Below are 25,952 nucleotides of genomic sequence, written 5' to 3'. Positions count from 1 at the left end.
GATTCAGGGAACATACGAAGCCCGCGACGAGCGTATGATCAAGTACCTCTCCCTGGTCCAACAGTTATCCACCAAGTTCAAAAGTTTCGAGGTCGTCAGAATCCCCAGAGCAGAGAACACAAAAGCAGACGTACTATCTAAGCTAGCCGCGTCCGGATATACGACTCTCAGTAGCGAAGTAGCCGGCACAAAAAAAAAAACTTTGTAAATATCTCCTGAATGTGAATGAAAGAACCTTTTTTTTACGAATGCCTTCGTATCCGTCAAATTGGAAAACCCAGTTCACTAAAACTAGGGTACTCGACGTTTGGTTCGCCACGGCTCGTCTCCACAAAGACCGGGAGCCCACTCCTGGTCCGGGACCAGCCCGGATGCAAAAACCAAAGCTCCTTCGAAACCCAGTTCACTAAAACTAGGGTACTCAACGTTTGGTTCGCCACGGCTCGTCTCCGCAAAGACAGGGAGCTCACTCCTGGTCCGGAACCAGCCCGGATGCAAAAACCAAAGCTCCTTCGAAACCCAGTTCACTAAAACTAGGGTACTCGACGTTTGGTTCGCCACGGCTCGTCTCCGCAAAGACTGGGAGCTCACTCCTGGTCCGGAACCAGCCCGGATGCAAAAACCAAAGCTCATTCGAAACCCAGTTCACTAAAACTAGGGTACTCGACGTTTGGTTCGCCACGGCTCGTCTCCGCAAAGACCGGGAGCCCACTCCTGGTCCGGAACCAGCCCGGGTGCAAGAACCAAAGCTCCTTCAAAACCCAGTTCACTAAAACTAGGGTACTCGACGTTTGGTTCGCCACGGCTCGTCTCCGCAAAGACCGGGAGTCCACTCTTGGTCCGGAACCAGCCCGGATGCAAAGACCTAAGCTCCTGAAAAACATAGCACGTCAGGACCAACCTAAGTCCATGACGCCTACCTAGAGCGATAGCTACGCAGCATACGACCAAGCAGTATAAACTAGAGACGGACAAGCATAGAAGAGGTAGACAATAAAAGTTTGCTTTCCATTCATATGTTGGGGCCTCAGAGGACCATTACAAAAGAGACGCCTCAACGGGCTGTTACAAAAAAAAAGGGAGTTGGGCCTCCAAGGGGCCGTTACAAAAAGGAATCAAGAAATCGCCAAAAAAGGGGAGAAAGAGAACTCAAGGCACCTCATTGCCCCATCCCGCGCTGAATCTGCCCCTGGGGGCAAGAGTGCGTCAGCTGCGGCCGGCTCCTCGCCAGTAAGTGTCGGTGGGTCAGGTATAACCATCCTCGACAGGTCAACGCCCGGATTGGAATCCTTGACCTACCCAAGGCAGTCAAAAAACCCTATCTTGTAGGCCTCACCGGATAGAAGAAGGAGTTCGTCCTCCTTTTCCTGAACGGCAGTCGCCTGCCTCGATAGGGCTCTCTCCCTCTGAGCGTTGAGGGCTTCCGTCGCTTCCTCCTTCTGCGCCAGCTGAGCGGCAAAATCCTCTCTCAGCCGCTTGATCTCGTCGGCAGATTTTTCGACGGACTTCTTCAGCTCCTTCGCATCCTTTTTCAGCTTCCCATTCTCCTCCTCAGACTTGGTTATAGCATCGGAAAATTTCTTACTCTTCCGCCGAAGATCATTGAAGTACACTCCGATCTATAAAATACAGATGAGCAAGTGTTAACACAGGTAAACGAAGTAGAAGGCGAACAAAGAGTGAGCGTACTCGTCAGCCATCTTACCTGATAAAGAGAAGAAAATACGGCCTCTTCGGCCGTAGCTAGCGGCTCGTGGAGAACCTGTTGCTTGTCTTTGTCAAGAATACATTTACTTTGAATCTCTACAGCTACCCGGCTCTCTCCAAGGCCGGTATCAGTCTTTTGGACGGCCCAATTTGGCGGAAAAACGTTATCTCCGGACCTCGCCGGGGACGGGAGGGTGCCAACAGATGTCGCCACAGTCCTCGAAGACCCTGCGCCCCGGCCGGATGAACTCACCAATTTCACCGAACTCTTGGCCTTGGGTGGGGGCGGCGCGTCCTGGGTTGGAGCCGGACTCGCCGTCTCCGGGGCCTTCCTTTTCTGGCCATGACGGACCGTCCCAAAGGCCCCCTTCCTCATCTTATCGACTAACGACTGCTGCTGCATCTCTGAAAGATAGACGAAAACAAAACCAGTCAGAGACAAGAAAAAAAGAAAGACAAATTTTAAAGGAGGCTATCTACGTACGTGCCCGGGTCGCAGTACTAAGGCCCAACCCAACCAAAACCTCTTCCCCTTGGAAGTCTGAACAATCAGCAGGCCCCTCCCGGTCCAGCACCTCCCGAAGTAGAGCGAGGGTTTTCGCATCTTCGCCCTCAAGGAACGGCTTGCGACTCATCGCGACTGTATCCGGGGTTCCCCATTTCAAAGGGACCGGCCAAGGCTCGCTGGACTCCGCGTCCTCGACATAAAAGAACCTGTTCCTCCACAGGTGTATGGAGGAGGGAATGCCAGTGATCATTTTTATCTCCGGACGCTGGCTAATGTAAATCCAACCCCCACCCTTGTGCTTCTTCAATTGCGCACACGCGCGGAACAACGGTACTGACAAGTTCCTCTAAAGCCGGCCCTGAATGAGGTATACAAACCCCGTCAGCAGCCTCCATGAGTTCGGCGCCACCTGGGCCGGGGCCAGCCCGTAATGCTGAAGCACCGACGCGAAGAAGGGGTGCAGAGGAAATCTGAGTCCGGCCCTCAGTGACTCGTCATATATGCAAATGTCGGAGCTTTCATTACAGGCTCTATCTCCCTCCATCGCCTCCCTCAGTCCAAACCTGGATGGGATGCAGTACTTATCCCTAATCACTGCCATGGCGGACTCGTCCAGGTAGTTCTCCTCATTGAGAGCCTGTATGTTGTATTTATGATTGGCATCCATCCGGGCCCGTGCCACGACCTCAACGGCCCGGCCCGGGTGAAACGTTGTGGACGCCTCGCCGGCGTCACTACCAACACTCCCCCCTTGTGGGACATAGCTATCCGTCAGAAGCGGAGCGGTGTTCAAGTCCAATATTGCCTCGTCCTCCACCTCCTCATCACTACCTATAACAGTCACACTCACCATTTTCGGGGCCGGTGACCAGGTAGGCCTATCCTCGGTCCTAATCAACGATCTAGACCCTGAACTACTAGAAGACGACTCCCCCGAACCAGACTCAGAACTAGAGCTACTAGACATGAAAGCAGAAAAAGAAATGAATGAGACGCGCTCAAGAAAAATTGCCGGATCACACTGAATGCTCCTGAATCCACCGCCGTTCACAAAAACTACACGATCCGAACTGGCCTTCGCCGAACCGATAGAGAGAAAAGAGGAGGAGAAGGAGGAGAAGTAAAAAGTGAAAATGAGAAGGTAAAACCCACTCTTTATAGATTTCTCTGAGGCGGTGTGCATTAAATGAAGGGCACACGTTTCGAGGACGCCCGAGTGGTGCCGCGTGTCTTTTATTAATGGCGGGCACAAACTTCGAGACAAGGGCGTAAGCAAAAATACGCGCGTACCTCAAAAAACCAAGGGGAGTCATACAAGTGCTCGTGCGGAGAAAGGCAGTCCGGCTCAAGCCGGACTGAAAAAGCAGTCCGGCCCAAGCCGGACTGGATATGACGCGTTCCGCAAAACGACAAAAAGCAGTCCGGCCCAAGCCGTACTGGATATGACGCGTTCCGCAAAACGACAAAAAGCAGTCCGGCCCAAGCCAGACTGGATATGACGCGTTCCGCAAAACGACAAAAAGCAGTCCGGCCCAAGCCGGACTGGATATGACGCGTTCCGCAAAACGACAAAAAGTAGTCCGGCCCAAGCCGGATTGGGTCGCAAAATGACAAAAAGCAGCCCGGCTTGGGCCGGACTGGATATGACGCGTTCCGCAAAACGACAAAAAGCAGTCCGGCCCAAGCCGTACTGGATATGACGCGTTCCGCAAAACGACAAAAAGCAGTCCGGCCCAAGCCGGACTGGGTCGCAAAACGACAAAAAGCAGTCCGGCCCAAGCCGGACTGGATATGACGTGTTCCGCAAAACGACAAAAAGCAGTCCGGCCCAAGCCGGACTGGGTCGCAAAACGACACAAAGCAGTCCGGCCCAAGCCGGACTGGATATGACGCGTTCCGCAAAACGACAAAAAGCAGTCCGGCTTGGGCCGGACTGGGTGGCTAAACGACAAAAAGCAGTCTGGCCCAAGTCGGACTGGATATGACGCGTCTCGCTAAACGACAAAAAGTAGTCCGGCTTAAGCCGGACTGACAAAGATCCGAACTGCCCTTGAAGCCGGACTGGCTCCATTTCCGGACTGCTCCAGAATCCGGACTGCTCCAAAATCCGGACTGCCCCCAGAATCCGAACTGCTCCAACTTCCGGACTGCCCCAGATTCCGGACTGCCTCCATTTCCAGACTGCTCCAAAATCCGGACTGCCCCCAGAATCCGGACTGCTCCGATTTCCGGACTGCTTCAGATTCGGGACTGCCACAGGCCAAGCCTCGACCACTTCCAATCAGAAATGTACTCTACCACATTTCCCCAAGTCACCGTAATAACTTGGAGAACTGGGGGGCAACTGATGGGGTGCGAAAACGCAGCAGCCTGTTAGCTTCCAACACGTGGCTAGAGGAGGGCCCACTGCAGAACCCACGTCAGTAGGGGTAGTTTGGTAATTCCCTCGGAGTAGGTGAACCTGAACCTATAGCTGGTCGACACTTGCTTTGGGGCATTAACTCCCCACCTACCTCAAACTTTCCTTATAAAAAGGCTTCCAAAGCTCATAAATCGGGGTATTGAATTCTTACCCACCACTCTAAAAACCACCCCTTCACTCCGGCTCTTACTGACTTGAGTGTCGAAGGGTCCGTCCGGAGTATACTCCGGGTCGGCCATTCTGACCTCGTTTGCTTTTGTGCAGGACACAGTTAATCAGGACTCTACCCTCCATTTCACCTCCTCGAGCCCCCCCAGCTCGGCTCTTACGTCACTGTCATATATGTTAACCAATTTCGGGCCTAACAACACCATTTCTTATGGTAGGGCCTCTTAGGGACGGGGCCCATAAAATTGACAGATTTAGATTTTCCATTTATATGGTCTCTTGTTCAATTTTTCCAGCTACACGAGCACCACGGTCGTAGGGGTCCAAAAAATTGAATGGTTTAGATTATCCATTTATATGGGTCAGTTGTTCATTTTTTTCAGCTGCACGCTTTTTGACGTGAAAAACTGGGTAACTTTAACGCTTTTTGACGTTAGATCAGGTTACAAGGGGGCGCATGCGTAATGCAGGGGTGAAAATATCATCACCCTTTCCCAATTCACAAAATCATATCTCAAAAGTAGACCTGGCAAACGGGTGGGTCGGGTCAACCCGCGGGTCACGTGGGTTGCAGGTCAAAATGACCTACATTCCTACGGGTCAGCAACCAGGTGACCCGTACCCAGTGCGGGTGGGTCGGGTTGACCCGTGGGTTACCCACATGTTTTTCCAAAACAGAGTTTTTATTGGGCGGTCATAAATTCACCCCCTTCTATGTATGAATTCACCCCCTAATTTTCAAAATGGACGGTACAACCTACACCATAGGATGATCCAAACCGTCCATTTGATGGGCCACAACGTAAATAGATCGTGCCCCAAAAATCATTGCCATAGGACGATCTCAACCGTTCGATCTATAGAAGTTTCCATTTTGTCAGTCCCTCTTTAGATCGGAGGGTTAGAATCATCCTATGCTAATGATTTTTTGGGCACAGCCTATTTACATTATGGCCCATCAAATGCACGGTTTTGATCATCCTATGGTGTGGGCTGTACCTTCCAATCATCCGTTTTGAAAAATAGGGAGTGCATTCATGCAGAGTAAATTAGTAACGCTCATGAGCTGCCTCAAAAAGTGAGATGGTGTTAGAAGGCTGATTTTCAAACACAAGTGCACTATTCCAGCTCAAAAAGTGAGATGCTCTTAGCCCTTAATCTCATTTTCTATTTTAAGATAAAAAATGTTAAAAAAAATCCAAAAAATCGCAGGTGCCCGCAGGTTGACCCGACCCGACCCGTGTTTTTGCGGGATTGGTTTTGACGGGTCACTAAAACCCCGACCTGTGCCCGCAAATTTGCGGGTGGGTTGGGTCGACCCGCGGGCACGGGGCGCGTTTGCCAGGTCTGCTCAAAAGTCAAAAACTTTCCATTTCCCAATTCACAAAATCATATCTCAAAACTTTCCAAACAAGTTACCGTTAAGATACGATGAGGTTGCTTTATTAAGAGTCATTAAATGAAAACAGAAAAACGACGTTTCCTTTTCTGTTTGGGTCTTTTACCTTAGAGAGTTTGAACAGAGCAAAAATTAGAAACAAAAAAGAGCAGAGAAGAGAAAGAGAGCAAGGGAAGAGCTTAGAGTAATGGAGTTTGTGAAAGGACCAGTGATTGGAAAGGGAAAATATGGCACTGTGAATTTGGCAACTGCTCAAATAGCCATAAAATCTGCAATTCTCTTAAAATCACACACTTTACAGAAAGAAAGATTGATTCTAAGGCAACTCAAAACCTGCCCTCAAATTCTCCGTTGTTTCGGCGAAGACATCACAATTGAAAATGGAGTTCATGTCTACAATCTACTCCTTGAGTATGTCTCAGGTGGGACTATTTCTGATTTACTTAGAAAATCTAACAATGGTTTGGCTGAATCCAATGTAAGAAACTACGCGAGATCTATTCTTCTAGGCCTAAATCACATTCATGAAAAAGGGTTTGTTCATTGTGATATAAAGCCTCAAAACATCCTTGTTTCTTCTAATTGGAATGTTAAGATTGCAGATTTTGGTCTAGCAAAGAATGTTGGAGAGAACTCAAAGAACTCAAAGAAGGGATTTTCATTGCGGGGTACTCCTTTGTATATTGCTCCTGAATCTGTTGCGAGAAAAGAGAATGAGGCTCCATGTGATATATGGTCTTTTGGGTGCTTGGTTGCAGAGATGATCACCGGGAAACCCGCGTGGAGTTTTCCGGCGGAATTTAGTGTCAGTAGTCTTCTGATTCATATTGGTTATAGTGAGGAATTGCCGGAGATTCCGCCGGAGTTGTCTGAGGTGGGGAAGGATTTTTTGAGAAGATGTTTTGTTAGGGATCCTGCGAAGAGATGTACGGCTGAGATGTTATTGAGACACCCCTTTGTGGCAATTGAAGAGACTATGGAAGTAAAGGTGGGATTACCATTAATAAGTGGTACTGAAAATCTTTTTCCAAACAGTGATTTTGGTCTTCTTCCTCATATATTATTCAGATGCCCCTCTGTGGCTAATGAGAAGATTGTTAAGTGATTTAGGGTTTTATCAAGTACTTTGAGATCAGTAGCAATATTAGTATATGCAATTCTTTATGTTTATAAGAATGGAATGATTCATTTATCTGATTTTTTGTCATTCTTTACATTGTATTGATTCTTACAAGTAATTCTTTTTGTTTATAAGAATGATTCATGTGTCTGTCTGATTTTTTGACATTCTTTACAATGTATTGATTTTTCCACTGCAATTGAATACAAAATCAGTTCAATTTTATTAGTCCATGTTTTTTTTTTAATTTGGGTTCCTCCTCTACTTTTATTCTGCTTTATGTTTACATAGTTGATAGTTTTAAAATTAAAATCTGCCCATGATTCCCTGAATCTGAATTTGAATTTTATTAATGCATGTTTTTTTTATATTTGGGTTCCTCCTCTAGTTTTATTTTGCTTTATGTATTACACAGTTGACAGTTTTTAAATTAATATCTACCCATGATTCCCTGAATCTGAATTTGGGTTCATGGTAGATTAGGGTTTTTATTATGTGTTGTGTATCTTTACTAAGCTGACCTAAGTTTGATGCCTGTAACGGATCTTAAAAAAATACAGAAGTCAGGGTTGGGTTTTGGGATTAATGTGTTGTTGGTAAATTTGGGTTTCATGATGAGTTGTGTATTTTCATTAAACTGACCTTAAGTTTGGTTGGGTTTTTATTTGGGAGACCTCATCCATTGGCATTCGTCTATTTTGGAAGAGAGATTTGAAGTGATGTGGTGTGGCCCACATTGGGTGGGACCCACATATGGATAAAACATTTTGATCTTTCTAGATAACTTATCCACAAAAGTTGAATTTTTGCAAAGGAGTCTTAAGATAAATCCCAAATGTTTTAAACTTATAGAAAAAACAAAAGAGTCTGCCTGTGGTCGGATTAAAAACGTGTGATCCCAAAATCTGTAAGTATGCGTCTAACTTGATGGTAGAACACACATACTCTATAGCTTAAGTTTCCATCAAAAGGAGGGTCCCTAATCTGAGAGGAAAATCGTGAATTGTGCGTGCGATTTCATCGATGGACCCTAAACTCATCTACATATTAGAAGTACACTCTCTGTTCGTGGCGCAATGGTGTTCGTGGTTTCAACACTCTTTATGAAGAAGTCCCTTCCAGATTCAGTCCAAATCCACACCCCCGCAGGAGCCCACCACCAGCTGGTGGAATACGATTTGAAACCATCTGCCTGCTCTCATTGCAAGGACTACAGCCATTCTAACGGAAGCTGCAGGCTGTCCCCTAAAAATCAAGATCAACAAAAGAGAGAACGGAGACAAATAAAAGAGCAAGAAGACAAAGTTGAGCCCAGCAAGAAAATAGAGGTGCTCACAGATCAGGGGACTCTTGAAAGCAAAATCCAAATGAAGGAAAAGGTTCGATCTGATGTAATCACCACATAAAATAGCTTCAGCCTTCTATTAAAACAAGGAGACCATGCTTACAAAGAAACATTCCTCTCAAAAGATGAGTATTCCTCAACCAACGGAAGTACCCAAAGGAAGAGAAAGAATCGGCTTTCTAATGTTGGGTATAGAATATAACCTTATGATGTTCTAATATAAGCCCAGTAAGATAATGGACCGGTGTAGTGGGCCTACATGGGCTAGAGTCAATTAACCAGTCAATAACCCTAGTGTATCTCTATATATAGGGGTTGGAGGCAACAAACTAGGTATTCCAAACTAGATACCTAGGGTGTAATGCTTCAAGCAACCTTGCTTGACTTTAACACATAAGAGGAAGAAATTGAAGATGAATCAGACATGGATGAAAATCATTCATCAGAAACAGCCTCAAAAGTAGAGTACCTCGAAGAGAATGGGGATGGAAAATCAGAAAACTCCTTCAATATCTCAACAAAGGATACGACAGAAGACTCCAAAGAAGTTCTAAGGAAGAAAATATCATGGGCGAATGAGCATCTCTAGTCAATTTGATCCCAGTTGAGCAAGTGGACAATGAAGAAGAGGGTCCAGAATTGGAAGATTCAAAAGAATCTTGACAGAAGGTTCCAAAGAAAAATTGCCTAAGGCGCTCCCAAAGATCCAAACATACTTCGATCAAGCTAGCTGATTATGTAAATCACTAGTATTGAGCAGTTCGAACTCTTAGTTTTATTGTTTGCCTATCCCGAGTTTTGGATCTCCCTTCCTCAATGTGTTCCGAGTTAGGGATGGCGTATTGTGCACGTGAATTTATCATCTTTCTCTTTATCAAATAAACCGGTAGGGGTCCCCGCCAAACCCCAGCTTAACCATAAAAAGAAACAATTTTGTTAAATTTGGATCTCAATTTAGGTTTTATGATGGTAGCTGTTTGGAACAATTTTGAGTGCATCTTGGTGTTTGCGTTAGCTGTTAAGGGAATGGCAGTGTTCCTTTTGTTTATACTTTTCCAATAAGTTAAAGGCTACTATAATTTCCAAAAAGCTACTATCAGAAAGTGCAAGTATCATTATCAAAAGAAATAAAATTATAAATATATAAGTAGACATTCAAATGACTTTACATTCAAAATTCAAAAACACATACTAAAACTAACCCCTCAAATAAGTGTCGTCCTACTTGAAAGAATCACAACACAAAATCTTAGCTTCAATGAAACCTAGTCCAATTGAAGGTAATCCCAAATCTTACCAAATGTAAACTTATAAAACTATAATTAGAGACCCCATTTACATAATCTCCTTACCATTGTTTTGAAAATCTTAAGATTTACGGTTCGATTTACGATTCTTAGGCAAAATGATTTGAATCCCATGATTGAATCTTAATTTGTATGAATCTTACGATTCTTTATTGAATCTTACGATTCGATAGTGAATCGTACGATTCATACGATTTATGCGATATATCCAAATTAAGTTTTGTATTAAAGAAAATATGTCTTTCTTTCAAAAGACCTCATTTCCTTTCTACATTGCAAAAAGCCTTTGAAATCCCTCTCATTAGAAGGAAGAAGACAGAGGAGTAGGACTTTGAACGAATTGAACCAGTCGAGCACAAAGCATTTGGTCAGGCCTGAGCGCATTACTCACATCGAGGTGGGAGTCAAGGTGGGAGACTACCATAATAAAGACAACATTGATTCCTGTCTTTTATGATTGATATTTGTCATTTGATGTTTGAGACTTTGAGAATTGATATGATCTTGTGTCTTTTTTTAAAGATTATTAACCAAGATGCATGGGTTTGGATGAAAATTAGATGATTAGTATGTGTCAAGTTTGTCAGCAAACAATTCATATTAAAATATTGAATGCTAATCATGGTAGTTTCTATTTGAATTAATGAATTTGGATGAAAAATGAATAATTGGCTATTTTTATTCTTTAATTTATTTATAATTTTTTATTATACATATTTTTTATATTTTTGAATGAATCTTACGATTTACGATACGATTTACAATCCGATACGATTCGACCCCGATTACGATTTACGATTCGATTCCGATTTTCAAAACATTGCTCCTTACATCCAACCTAAGAATCAATTATTTCAAATTTAACACAACCTATATTGAAACTCAAGCATGGTTCTCATCACCCACCCAATCCCTCAAATGCCACATGACACCAAGTTGTTTTTCAGGCTTGAAAATTTCGACGGCTCTTGCAGATCCTGCATTCACTTAAGATGTAGCTCCATTATACTCAGATATCTGTGGTTTGAGTATCTGTTTCACAATCATCTTCAAGTTATAACAAACATTGATCTTTCAAAGTCTGCAGTCCCTATAGGGTAATTCCAATCTGATATTAGCAACTCATTCTGTTATGAGTTGCAATGCTAAGCTCAACTGGGCAGGTCCCTCATGACTTGATTCTTTTGGTATCTCGTTATAAAATTTCCCCTCAAATTGCTTAGAACCCAACAATACTTCTATCCTTTGACCACCATGGTTGCACTTCTATCCTTTGACCACTATGGTTGCACTTCCATTGAATAAAAACAACATTCTGTGAGACATCCTTCATTAAGCATTCCAGAAGGAGCACGTTACAAAATGCACAAAAAGCCTAGCCTCAACTGTGGCAACAATTGATGATATGAGCTATGGTATTCACACTTCTGAAAATCACAGTGGAACCATTCTTCTCATGCAACATAATCAGACAAGTCTTCTCAAGAAGTCAGATCGCTCTCTCTGTTACTCGAGCTTTCTGGCGAAATATACGAACAAGTCAGCTTTATGTGTAGCCCATGTTCTTCCAAACAAACATCAAACTCCTTTGACGTATGTAGCCCACTATTGGTCCGGAAGCAACAAATCTTGGGACTGACCACAGTACAGCTTGTGTTAACTGGACTCAACGGAATTACTTTCGCGCTTTCCTCTGTTGGGGAATCAATCGCTCCAACTTCCTCAACAACAATTGCGTTTTCTGTGATTATTGGAGGTGCTTCCTCCATCGCATTTAGTGCAGCCTCTCGTTCCTAGACAAGCATTGCATTTGTCTCATCCACTTTATTTTGCATGGCTTGTAGAGAACTCTGTAATTTCATTATCTCCTGTTCTTTTGCCTCCTCCACTTCAGCCTGCATGCATAATTTGAAATCTTTGTAAGAACCCATGACACTTATATGGTCATATTATATACGTCACCTTCCTACTGAAAAATTTCCTGTCAATACAAATTATGTATTACCCTCAAGTGTTGCTCCAACTGCAAAAGCCACGTGAGATCCTCCACCTGATTTTTGAGCTTATCCTTTGCTTCTTTAAGTGCAATTGTTTCAATTGAAAACTGCACAAAAACGACAGACATAAAATACTCAAAGTTGTTTGGAGATAAACAAGTTCTTAAGAAAGCCACTTGCGAAGCATGCAACAAATATCGTTTACGAGGCATTGAACAAATATCAATTACATTTTTTTCTAAATGGTTGGTGTGAAATGCAAATATCAATTATCATACGACTAAATATTGGATGCAATTAGTGCAGATGTTCGAAAATGCTTGACAAAATAAACATCTTATTTTTTATATCTACGTATTTTAAGCATTTTGTTGAGGGCTAGTGAAAAAATGGTACAACAACACATGGCTAAAATAACCTCAAATTTTCTGCAACTTGCAAATCATAAGAAGTAGATTCATTTTTTAACCCTAGGGTTAAAAAATGATAAGATGTTCTCTCGAAACTTGTTTTACAGGGAAAACTCAAATTTCCAAATTTGCCATGTTGGACACAAATAGCAGGCAAGATATGAGATAGTTTTAAAAAAGCACACTAAGATAACACTAGGGAATACTAAATGACACAGCCAACAACCAAAATCTAAATATCAATGTATCAGAGAAGACTTTTCAATCATCTATCCTCACTGATGGATGTTAATTGATGCCCATGCTTTGTGTCACAATTGGACTGCTAAACGAGCTTTTCCATTGGGGTAAATCTCCTCATTGTATATTCTTGCCTAGTGCACCTTCATATTTGAAAAAAGTTCCAACTTCCAACTAAAAAAAGAACCTCTACAATTTAATTTTCTTGCGGCCAGCATCTAACAAGTTAATTTTCTTGCGCCCAGCATCTAACAATTTAATTAGATGGATTAATATTTAATCAAGGAATGAAACTACAAATACAATTAATATATGTTATTAAAATAATGAGGTTTAGGTTCTTCAAATAAGAAAAGAATATTTAAACGTCAATAAATGACCAATAGAAAATCTCATTTTGTTTGTTTGGGTAACAACATAATAGATAATTTTATCTTTTTGGAAGTTGGTCATTTCAAACATTAAACCCATTAATTCCTAAATAATAGGGTAACATGGAGAGGTGAGATTTATGGGTAAAACGAACCTTCTTAGCAAAGGTAAATTCTCATGAGTAAAAGGGTTTTTCTCTTGAATAATGTGAGAAGAAAACTTACAGAAGTTACGGTAACATGGAGAGTGTTGGGCTTCAGCTTTTGGGTAACAAGAGAAGAGAGAAAATAAGAAGCTTGATCTCATTCATCTCTCACGCAATAAGAAATCGCTGGAACTATCATCTTCAACCACAGTTGGCATTATCATAATTGCATTATACAAGAGAAGTACACTAAAAAAATATTATTCTAACAGCATAAATTTGTTGTCTAAAGAGATATAGATTAAACATTTTTTGGGACCAAATAGCTTTAGCAATAAAAATAACTATACAATCAGATATCTAGGTTATTAATTTAGCACCAAAGCCCAAAGTTGGAGCCTGAACTTTCTATTAACTTAATTAGGTGACTAGACTACAAAGGTTTACTTCATAGAGGGATATACTGTGACTGATATCTTGAAAATAAATGGACTTAGGTAATCATTATATCAATGACTGCTACTAACCATTTTGAGCTTCCTGAGCTTTCTCTTTGCAATCTTTCCCCTCCATCTACACTGGGAAATGACCGATGCCCTTTTCAGCTTCTAATAATATGAATAATCTATGTGACAATGCCACTGGGCCTGCAAATAATTTCACAATAGAGCAAATATTTGAGAATGGAATAAAGAATATAATGAGTTTTCTGAGTTCTCTTTAACATGGTCAGTGTAATAACCTGAATAACGGTTGCCGCTTTAGTTTGCTTCTTAATCTAAACTCATTACAAGCAGTCATTGCTCTAATACTTGTTTGCAGTAGAAGGGCGGACAATCTTAGCTGTGTGCAGACCTTCCTAGCTAGGTATCTATGCATATTCTTCTGAATTTTCATGGCAGCCGCCTCCCTTCTTTTGCGTTCATACAATTTGGATGCCAGTCTTCCTGAAAAGCATACCACAAATGTGAAAAATCAGAACCAGAGCCTCGTGTAATATATAGATGGGAAAAGGGAACCTAAAAGTTTGCATGGGTAGCTTACCTATGCAAGCTCTTTCCAGCGAGTGGCTAGTACTGTTTTGTTCTTCTCGAAATATAGAAAAATAACCTAAAGTTTCAAGTCGATCCGACGGCCAGATAGGGAGAACAAAGCTTTCAAAGTGAGTGGCAGTTTTTGTAAATTTCAAAGTTGTAGTAGTTCAAAAAAATTACAGAAACTGCCACTCACTTTGAAGCTTCGTTCACCCAATCCGGCTGTCGGATCGACTTGAAACTTTAGGGCGTGGTTCGTCGGCCGGAGAGGAACAAAACGATACTAGCCAATCACCGGAAAATTTTTCCGGTTGCCAGGAATAAGCAGCTTGCATAGGTAAGCTACCTATGCAAACTCTTAGATTCACTTATCTCTATATAGATTCCATAGAGTGCTATATCACTGCAAAATAACAAGTCAAAAGCAAAGTAGATGAACCATCCATTTATCCTTCTAATAAATGGATTAGCCAGAAAATCCAAGTACTGAGCTAAAATAAGTGTTAAGAATGAGTTTATGGTGAAAATATATGCTAACAATTGATTTCAGGCTCCCAAGTGCATCAAATTATCATACCTCTCCGCAAGGACTGCACATGAATGCTAGCTTTCCTCAATGCAATGAATTGTTTCCAGGTAATATGCGTCCTTATCTGCCGCTGAATAACTTTGGCTGCATTACTAAGAAACCCGGCTCTCTGTGCATCCAACTCATCCATCTGACCTGCTCTCAGGAAAATCTTTGTTCTTCCTATCTGAAAAACCATTAGATGGCCTTTTAAATCTATTAAGGAAGCTCAAATTCACAAAATCTGACTCTAAGCATGAGCATTGAGAAAAAGTGTCTGGAATTACCTGAAACCCTATCAGCTCCTTCTTTTCCAAAATCTTTTCGCATGCAACCTTTTCATCATAGCTGTTCAGGAATGCAAGATGGTTAGAATGACATTCACCTCTAACCTCCAATAAGAAATTTCAGACCCAAATAATTCCTACGTCTTAACAAGTACAACTAATGAACTAAATGTTTAATTATGTCAGAAGCAGAATGAAAGGAAATACTTACTTCCCTTCTAAAATCTCTGGAGCGAGGATGCCAAAACAACGAAGAAATTCATAAAATGTAGGTTGAGTGGGGTATCCTGCCATGCTGATTTTGATAGCCTCAAGGACACCCTATAAAGGCAATGATAATAAGCATTGTGTTAGGCCCGAAATCGGTTAACAGATATGACACTGACGTAAGAGCCGAGCTGGAGGGCCTGAGGAGCTGAAGTGAGGGAAATAGTCTGGACGAGCTGTGTTCTGCACAGAAGCAAACGAGGTCAGAATGACCGACCCGGAGTGTACTCCGGACAGGCCCTTCGACACTCAAGTCAGTATGAGCCGGAGTGAAGAGGGAGTTTTAAGAGTGGTGGGTGAGAATTCAATACCCTGATTTATGAGCTTTGGAAGCCTTTTTATAGGGAAAATTTGGGGTAGGTGGGGAGTTAATGCTCCAAGGCAGGTGTCGACCAACTATAGGTCCAGGCTCACCCACCCTGCGGTGGCGCCAAGAAGCGGTAGGTCCCTCGCGGTCCAGCAAGTCTCGAAGCAAAGCAAGCGTCCTCGCATCTTCACCCTCGAGAAGCGGCTTGCGACTCATCGCGGCTGTGTCCGGGGTGTTCCATTTCAAAGGAACCGGCCAGGGCTCGCTGGACTCCCTGTCCTCCACATAAAAGAACCAGTTCCTCCACAAGTGTATCGAGGAGGGAATGCCAGTGATCATTTTCACCTCTGGGCGCTGGCTAATGTAAATCCAACCCCCGCCCTTGTGCCTCTTCAGTTGCGCGCACACACGAAACAACGGCAATGACAAGTTCCTCTGGAGCCGGCCCTGAACGAGGTATACGAACCCTATCAGTAGCCTCCATGAGTTAGGCGCTACTTGAGCCGGAGCCAGCCCGTAGCATTGAAGCACCGAGGCGAAGAATGGGTGCATAGGAAATCTGAGTCCGACTCTTAGCGACTCATCGTATATGCAAACATCAGAACTCTCGTTACAAGCCCTATCTCCCTCCGTCGCCTCCCTTAGCCCAAACCTGGATGGAATACAATATTTATCCCTAATCACCACCAACATGGACTCATCCAGGTGATTCTCCTCGTTGAGAGCCTGTATGTTGTATTTGGGATTGGCATCCATCCGGGCCCTCGCCACGACCTCAACGGCCCGGCCTGGGATTAACGTTGTGGACGCCTCGCCGGCGTCACTACCAACACTCCCCTCCAATGGGACGTAACTATCTGTCCGAAGCGGAATGGCGTTCAAGTCCAAAATCACTTCGTCCTCCACCTCCTCATCACTCCATATGATATCCACACTGACATCGGGACTTGCCGTTTTCGGGGCTGGTGACCACGTAGGCATGTCCTCGGTTCTAATCGACGCTCTAAACCCTGAACTACTAGAAGACGACTCCCCCGAACCGGACTCAGAACTAGAGCTACTAGACATGAAACCAGGAAAAGAAACGAATGAGACGCGCTGAAGAAATTACCGATCTGCTCAAGGTATCGAACTGGAAGCTTCCGAATCCGCGGCCGTTCATAACTGCAAAACTACACGAGCCGAACTGGCAGAGAAAAGAAGAGGAGGAGAAGGAGAAGTAAAAGTGAAAAAATGAGAAGGTAACAACCTCCTTTTATAAGTTTTACCTGAGGCGGTGTGCATTTAATGAAGGGCACACACTTCGAGGGCTTCTTACTGGTGCCACGTGTCTTATCATAAATGATGGACACGCGCATCGAGGCGAAGGCGCAAGTGAAGACGCGCGTATCTCCAAAAGAAAACGACAAAAAACAGCCCGGCCCAAGTCGGACTGGATATGACGCGTTCCCCAAAACGGCAAAAAACAGTCCGGCCCAAGCCGGACTGGATATGACGCGTTCCGCAAAACGGCAAAAAGCAGTCTGGCCCAAGCCGGACTGGATATGACGCGTTCCGCAAAACGACAAAAAGCAGTCCGGCCCAAGCCGGACTGGATATGACGCGTTCCGTAAAACGACAAAAAACAGTCCGGCTTGGGTCGGACTGGATAGCTAAACGACAAAAAGCAGTCCGGCCCAAGCCGGACTGGATATGACGCGTTCCGCAAAACGACAAAAAGCAGTCCGGCTTGCCAGACTGGATAGCTAAATGACAAAAAACAGTCCGGCCCAAGCCGGACTGGATATGACGCATTCCGCAAAACGACAAAAAGCAGTCCGGCCCAAGCCGGACTGGATAGCTAAACGACAAAAAACAGTCCGGCGAAAGCCGGACTGGATATGACGCGTCTCGCTAAACGACAAAATGCGGTCCGGCCTAAGCCGGACTGACAAAGCTCCGGACTGCCCCAGATTCCGGACTGCTCCAATTTCCGGACTGCCCCAGATTCCGGACTGCTCCAGATTCTGGACTGCTCCAATTTTCGGACTGCCCCAGATTCCGGACTGCTCCAATTTTCGGGCTGCCCCAGATTCCGGACTGCTCCAATTTCCGGACTGCCCCAGATTCCAGACGGCTCCAGATTCCTGACTGCCCCAGATTCCGGACTGCTCCAGATTCCGGACTGCTCCAAGATTCCGGACTGCTCCAGATTCCGGACTGCTCCAATTTCCGGACTGCTCCAGATTCCGGGCTGCTCCAGATTCTGGACCGCCTCACAGGCCGAGCCTCGACCACTTCCAATCAGAGATGTACTCTACCACATTTCCCCAAGTCACCATAATAACTTGGAAAACTGGGGGGCAACTGATAGGTGTGTAAAAACGCAGCAGACTGTTAGCTGCCGACACGTGGCTAGAGGAGGGCCCACTGCAGACCTCGCGTCAGCAGGGGTAGTTTGGTAATTACCGCAGGGTGGGTGAGCCTGGACCTATAGCTGGTCGACACCTGCCTTGGAGCATTAACTCCCCACCTACCCCAAATTTTCCCTATAAAAAGGCTTCCAAAGCTCATAAATCAGGGTATTGAATTCTCACCCACCACTCTTAAAACTCCCTCTTCACTCCGGCTCATACTAACTTGAGTGTCGAAGGGCCTGTCAGGAGTACACTCCGGGTCGGTCATTCTGACCTCGTTTGCTTCTGTGCAGAACACAGCTCGTCCAGACTCTATTTCCCTCACTTCAGCTCCTCGGGCCCTCCAGCTCGGTTCTTACGTCACTGTCATATATGTTAACCGATTTCGGGCCTAACACATTGGAAGCAAAGACACAACTTAGAAATTGCTACATCTTTTTTTTCACTTTATTTTAAATGTACTCACACCACAGCACAATTGTTGAATGACATTGACATTATCAAATATGGCAGGTTTTAGAAGATTGTTTGGCTTCACACATCTTATATAATGAGGTTCTGTTGAATTCAATATCTCCATCAATGACTGTAGTTGTAGCTGCATCAATTGCATTGTAATAGCATTAGCCCTCGACTTGTAATTAAATTATGTGGACAAGGCATGACTGGAGGTGATATTTGGATGACTGCCGTGAGCATTAAATACCAATAGCATTGCCGACTGAATTTAAAAAGAGCAAGATACCTTAAACCGAGAACCAATGGAAGAAAACTTAGAAGATTTAGTTGTCTCCTCAAGGGGAGGAGGGAAAAGGCCCGATACAAATGAACATTTGGAAGCACTCAACAAATCTTGATGTTCTAGCACTACATAGTCTTTGTTTTTGTCCAGAAACTGATCAGACTGGTATGTAACCTGAAAGCGAATATGGAGAATGAATGCAAAAGCAATTAGAACAAAAATGAATACTTGATGGTTCAGGAATCAAATTCACCTCGCCCGCATAATGAGAGATGGTAAAATCAGTGCGAGACAGTTTTGGCTGTATAAACCGCTTATGGGCTTTGAATGTCTGATAAAGCTTCTCACAAAATGTTTCATGCGTAGACCTTGGAAACATACTGGGTATAAACAAAAAGGAAATTCAATAAAGTGAAAAATTACATCCACGGATGAATCCATAACACTTATCCGAAAAAGGAAGGGGAGAGATATTAGATCAAGGGAAAGGAAAAATTATCCTACCAAGCTTCATCAAGAAGAGCTATAATTCCTCCAGGTTTCTGCAAAAGAAACTAAGATATAGTAAGTAGTTCTGTATAAAAGCAGCATCCTACTTATGTACATATCCAATTGTACAACAATAGACCAAAATGAGAAGTTTCTATATCAGCAAATATCTTGTTCAAACAGATCGCTTAGTGAGAAGGTTATTAGTATCTAACTTTCAGATGAAAATGTAACAAGGACACTGAAAGTTGCTTGCCTATTCGGAGAGGATTGTATTCAGCTAGAACTATGACAGAATAGTTAGGTCCATGATTTTTGAACTTAGGTCCATTCAGTTAAAATGTTAAAGTTGATCGACCTAATCAAAAGTTCAAAACTCACACAACTTAGAAAAGAGTATCACAGCCATTAGATTTGAAGAACGTAGCAACTTAAAATCGTACCCAGTTAAGAAATAACTTGACAAGGTTTATCGAGTAAATAAATTGAATTGCATTCAATTTCACAATCCCCAATGATCTGTACTTTGGACTTGGACAATTTTTCTGGAACCCTTAACTCTGTTATTTACTTTTATCAAACAAAACCATTGTGAGACTAAAAATTCATGTAATCAGAATCTCAGTAACTCATTTATTATGTAAAATTAAAAAGACAAAATTAATATCATTAAAGTGGGTCGTATATCAAAGAAAGCATACATGCGTTGGAATCCGAGAAAGAAGAGCATTCAGATGGCTCTCTATTAGAAGGTAATAACATCAATCCTTTTTGTGAGAAGGATGAAGGGCAGCACAACACTAGGGCTCGTGTTCAAGGGCGTGCAAGAAAAGGACTAGCACCACAAAAACACAGAAAAAGGGATCCACGCAAGAATGAAAAATGCCAAACCTTTTCAAAAAGATCCAAGACACCTTGGTTGTCGACAAATTCTATGTAGCTCCACTCAATTTGCTCTTTTGTATACTCTTCCTGCACCATCTTGAACACGTGCTGAAAGTAGAACATTCTACTACTTAGACACAATAAAAACTGGAGTCAAATTGACCTGCCCATTTAGGAACCAATACCTTACCTGGTTGAAATGTTGTTGCAGCTTCTCATTTGTGAAATTGATACATAATTGCTCAAAACTGCACAATATGAGACATTGAAAGTTAAATTATTTAAACCAGAATGCTAATGTGTAGCCAGGAGTTCAATATTCAAGTTTACTTGTTCGATCAAGGCATACCTATTGTTCTTAAAACTTTCAAAGCCATAGACGTCAAGGACCCCTATCAGAGACTTCGAGTTTGGATCTTGCCCAATTGAGAAGTTAATTTTATCCACCAGCCTGTAAATAAAAGGTTATGTACTCCATCTGATATCTATCTTAGGCTGGTTTGTGATACTAATGAAATTTAGAAAGAATATTATGCAGAAAAAAACACCACCATCTTACCATTCAAACAAGCGGGAATATATTGTCTTCGCTAAGCCATCCCTGCTAACTGTTGCACCAAGAGGATCTAGAGTTCTCTTAATAACTTCTTCACGGGTTATCATCATACGCTTACACAGTGCATCTTCCAAGGCCTGAGGATCACACCTGAACCAACAATAAAATATTAGTATTAGCAGAAGACCAGCATATGGATGAACGCAAAAAAAAAGAAAAAAGGTAAGAGTACAGCATGTATCATACATGAGAAGTTCAGCTGTCATTTTGTGATGGAACTTAGATTTTTCATCTTTCAGAACGGATGAATCAATCTCCTCCCCCTTAGCAAATTCGATATTACCAAGATGAAGAATGGATGCAATGACTTGGAAAATAGCATCCTGTAAAAAGAATTCACATTAGAGAAGAGCTCCAAAGATGGTTTTCCCAGTTTAAAATCCAGAAACCAGTCGAAAATACTCAGATACATAGGGAAGGGCGGAAGGCTATACCTGTTCTTGTTCACTGATTCCAACAATATCCATAGCTCTCCTAGTTGCAAGATATTCATCGGCATCACTTACGTCAACCAGCTCATAGCAATTTGATTGGTTAAGATAATGAAAGGATTGAGGGTTTCCCAACTTGTACTTTTCAACGGCTTGAGTGGTAGAAAGTGCAGTTAAAGCTAACATAGCCAAAATGTATCCAATATTGTAATCAACGATTTCCTACCAAGAACGCAGAAAATTTTTACATCTTGAGGTGTGGCACAAAGAAGGTAAAAACAGTGGTAGTTACGCTCAGGATCGGAAATTTGGCAAACAAGAGATCTCTCAAGAAGGTAGGTTCTGATGGCTGCTCCTGATATCTTTCCTTTTTTATCAAATTGGATCTCAACGAACTTACCAAAACGACTGCACCATATTATTTATGGAAGAATCAATATGATACATCAATGCATAGAAGCATATTACTTTGATAGATAAGGATTAGATGCAGAAAAAATGTAGAAATTCCAGAAACGTTAAAATGCGAAAGATCGCTATACTTAAGTATTAACTATCAGCTTTTATGGCATCCAGGATATCAAAAGGAAACACGCATCACATTTTTTCTCATACAAACAGAGAAGTGTCTCACCTTGAGTTGTTATTTCTAACAGTTTTAGCATTCCCAAATGCTTCAAGAACTGGGTTCGACTGCAATCATATCAGTTGGTGCAAAATTTTCAGGCAATGCAACAGAAATTCAAAGTATTTCAACTGAGATAAAGGAACAAACCCATAGAAAAGAATAGTGAACACAAAGTGACAAGCTATCTTAGTTTACAAGCAAAGTTGATTCAACTGACTTCTAGAACTTTTTGTTCAATGGTCCGTCCTTCAGTTGCAACACGACCACCCAAGAAGGCAAGATATTGCATAAGCATTTTTGTTGTTTCAGTTTTACCAGCCCCACTTTCGCCACTGACCAGAATGGAGTTGATTTTTCCCTCATTAACCATTGCCCTGTTTACATTGAACATTTTTGTGAATATTTGTTATTCCTTACCCGATGCGCGTGGTTTACGGGTGATTGTGCACATCCGTAGGGAATAGTCCCGCCCTAAAAATTGGGGTGGGGATACCCTATGTCATAATAATAATAAAAAAAAAAAAAAAAACCTTCCTCAGGAGCATGAGATCACCTGTATGCTACATCTGCAACTGCAAAAACATGAGGGCTTAGTTCTTCAAGTGGTGCTCCTTTGTGTAGTTCCATCATGTGAGCATCATACAGGTGAGGCAATCTTTGAAAAGGATTTATGGCAATAAGAATGTTTCCCGTGTATGTCTGCAAAAATGATAAGATCAGGGCACGTCTAACACAGCCCATAATTGAAGTAACTAAGAACCTTCATAGAACTACCATGAACTGAAAACGAGAAGAAAAAGAAAATATAATAAATGTGCACTGAAAACTCACATAGAATTTGTCGACTGCATATCTAGTCGACAAGTTGTGTAGTACACCTGGTTCATGTAAATAACACAGCTTTGTCATGTCATCAACTCCACCAGAAAGAGCATCCATATCCTTTGGGTAAAGTTTTGACAGACTTGCAGTGACCTTTTTGTTATGGTATCCGAGAAAGTTTAGACTAAGGTCAAAAAGGAGATCTGATCCATCCCTAATTGGACACAAGAGAGTGAAGGAGATGCAGCATCTTGAATAAAAAGGGGAGAATCACATTTTTCACGTTCCTTTTCACGTTTCATTTCCCGAATACGTTTCCTGACCTGGCAACTATGGTTTGGACTCCCTTCTGCTACCGTCTTTTCATCAGGCCACCCTTCTCTTCCATTGTTGCTGCAGCCCTTGCTTGACCTGTTGTTCCTTTTTGTTTTCAGCCATAAAACTGCAGTTACAACATTTTCAATCCACCTCCCTCCGTATCCAGCCCCTGGATTGATAGGCTGCCTGGCTTCTCCATCACCTGTCTCGAGCCTCCCTCACACAAGATTTGGGCTTGACGTGGTACCCCCTGGGTGAAATCTTATATATATATATATATATATATATATATATATATATATATATATATATATATATATATATGTGTGTGTGTGTGTGTATATATTCCTATTTTGGGATTATTTTGGGATCCCGATACCCCCTTGGTCTGTCATACCATCACCATCTTTGTTCCTGAGATTATCTTTCCTTAGGGATTTATCTGGGCCCTAGATTTTCATTTTCTTACTTTCAGATTGCTATAAGAACATATATTTATTGCTGCCCTAATTATTTATATCTTTCTATCATTTGATGCAATTTTTTATTATTGAAATGGCAAGATGATTTCATTAAAGAAGGAAGCGGACCGAGATGGACCACCCCCAAATTACAGAGGACAGAAAAACAAAACAAAAACAAGAAAACACTCAAGGAGGAAGGAAATCGAACCACTCCAACTCCACCCGACTAACCCCACCCCTAGCCAAAGAATTCGCTCCCCTATTTGCCGATCTTCGCACATGGTTGAAGACAATAGAAGACCCCACAATTAAGTCATCTATTTATTCAAAAAAATGAGAAAATCTCTAAGGAGGCTCTCCCAAACCTTTCAACCAACGTATCACGTTTAGAGAATCACCCTCCACAATAGTACAATCCACTTTTCTCTCTATCAATCCTTTTTATGTCTTGATATGACGCCTTCACTTCAGCCTCAGTGGCATCACATACTCCAAGGAGGCCGGAAAAAGCCCATACAACGACACCATCATCATCCCAATAGAAGCCACCCCTCCCGGATGATACAAATTATTATTGCACTGCATGTTTGAGCATACTCGAAGCAATTTGAGGAACTCTCTCTTAATGATTTACTAATTGGTGAAAATCCTAATGCAATTGCTTGCTTATCGAATGCTTAATCTGATGTTGGGGACTGGTTTGTGCTATTTTAATTTGAAGACTATCCCATCAAAACTTTTAAGTTCTCCACAGTAACCCGTGAACCTCCTCCAGGTTTGCATCACATTCACAAACCAACCAGCTTGAGGTGGATTGTTGGTACATAATTTTTTATTTTTTTTGATACATAAATGTTTTTTTTATATTTCAATTATGTTTGATGTAACATAAGTTAGGGACATTTTTGTCCTTTTGTGATTAGAACCTAAGTGAAAATAAAAGATTCCATTCACAAATTCTTTCTCCTCTTTTTTTCCTTCTTCCATTGCTTTAAACTTCAAATGTAAGCTTAGAACATTCCAAAAAATATAATTATGGACACCGAAGCTACATATATTCGGGAGACCAAAGGTAAATCTGTTCTGGACAGTGGCAAGTACGCAGTGGGCTATACAAAAGAGTAAACCTGGTTACTGAAGCTGTAGATATTGGTAGGCTTTAAAGAAAGAAAGGTGATTTTCTCATGAATTAAAGAGAAGGAAGGTGGGAGGAAGAATAATCTATAGACGTTGACACCTAAGAAGTTTATTTTGATTCATTAGAAAAAAAAATACAATAAGAAATTGGTTTTATAAAGACACTTTTGACATAATGTCAACAGAAATGATAATCCAAAGATCATAAAAAATATGATGCAGAACCCTATTTTACAATATAGAGAAGGGCCACCAAAACAAGTAATAGAGCATAAATATGAACAATGTGGAGAATTGCACATGTAGACTGATGGGGTGTAAAAACTCTAGCCTGTAGCAGGCCGACACCTGTCCTGGAGTAGGTAAAGTCCAGCCTGTAGCAGGCCACCACCTGTCCTGGAGTAGGTGAACTCAAGCCTATCACAGGCTGCCAACTGTCCTGGAGTGGGTAATCCCCACGTCACCAACTCTCCCTCTATAAAAGGGAGTTCAAAGCTCAAACGAAGGGTAAGGAAAAACCTTCTCTCCACCCTAAACTCTTAAGACTAGCTCTGCAATCCTGCTCATAAACTGACTTGAGTGTCGAAGGGCCTGTCCGGAGTAAAACCCGGGCTGGTCTTCTGACCTCGCTTGCCTCTGTGCAGGACTCAGCCACTTCATTCCACCTCACTCCGGTCCTTCAGGATTCAGCTCCTCTGGTCATCCAGCTCCGCTCTTACGTCACTGTCGTACCTGTTACCGATTTTCGGTCTAACAGATTGGCGCCATCCGTGAGACCCCAGAACTAAAAGCTGTTCGGATCTCTCACAAAAATGGCAGGGCGCAAGAACGCGCGGATACCAGCTGCACGGACTGATCAAGCCGTGCTGCCTCGCAGGACTCGAAGTGAGCGAATCGCCTCGCTGGTGGTGGCAACCTCTGCTACAGCTGAACAGAGCCCTGCTCGCTCAGAACACCTCAATCCTGCACCTACTCTAGACCAAGTTCAGGCCCTTTTCCAGCAAATGACGGCTTTGGTTGGCCAATACCAGCAATTACTCCAAGCGCCTCCCCAACCTCCTCCTGAAGCTTCTCGACCCATACAGGAAAGGTCGAATGTTCACGGGGGAGAGTCAGCTCGCCAAGGAGAAGACCGGACTCATCACTCAAGGCAAATCCATCCCCCCAGGGCCGGGCATGCTCATACAGAGCCACACCGCCGCCACAGGCTGCGGTCCCGCTCTGCACAAAGGCACCGAGCTCATGAAGGCCGCACGCAGCAAGAGAAGCTCCGGCCTAGTCAAAAGAGTCCGGAAAGCCAGTCCGGCTCTGCAGCGAGCCCGTCAGTGAGGAGAAACAGATCACTGGAGAAGCCGGATCGCAGATCTGATCCGATGCTACGGAGGATGGAAGAAATGGATCACAGGATAGAAGAGCTGGCA

The 25,952-nt window shown here is 42.9% G+C and overlaps 2 pseudogenes across 1 annotated transcript; one reads left to right on the top strand and one right to left on the bottom strand.

Annotated features, from left to right (window-relative positions):
- The first annotated feature begins 6,305 nt into the window (after positions 1-6,305).
- Positions 6,306-7,402, top strand: LOC143887810 (mitogen-activated protein kinase kinase kinase 20 pseudogene; annotated as a pseudogene).
- Positions 7,403-10,630: 3,228 nt separating this feature from the next.
- On the bottom strand, positions 10,631-22,867 carry LOC143887811 (myosin-9-like; annotated as a pseudogene). The gene is made up of 22 exons (XR_013254389.1): positions 22,622-22,867; positions 22,344-22,489; positions 22,008-22,164; positions 21,797-21,855; positions 21,389-21,570; positions 21,166-21,314; positions 20,918-21,054; positions 20,675-20,821; positions 20,465-20,566; positions 20,306-20,363; positions 20,122-20,223; positions 19,246-19,283; positions 18,995-19,121; positions 18,745-18,915; positions 18,466-18,597; positions 15,241-15,350; positions 15,030-15,090; positions 14,752-14,929; positions 13,883-14,087; positions 13,668-13,787; positions 11,982-12,080; positions 10,631-11,871 (listed from the first exon to the last, which is right to left on the bottom strand). The product of XR_013254389.1 is annotated as a myosin-9-like (transcript).
- Positions 22,868-25,952: the final 3,085 nt, after the last annotated feature.

The sequence above is a fragment of the Tasmannia lanceolata genome, unplaced genomic scaffold (genome assembly GCF_043159265.1).
Source record: "Tasmannia lanceolata isolate RefF3 unplaced genomic scaffold, GAP_Taslan_0.1 ptg000012l, whole genome shotgun sequence".
Classification (NCBI taxonomy): domain Eukaryota; kingdom Viridiplantae; phylum Streptophyta; class Magnoliopsida; order Canellales; family Winteraceae; genus Tasmannia; species Tasmannia lanceolata.
The sequence above is the reverse complement of the archived record's forward strand: the minus strand, read 5'-3'. Positions and strand labels throughout refer to the sequence as shown.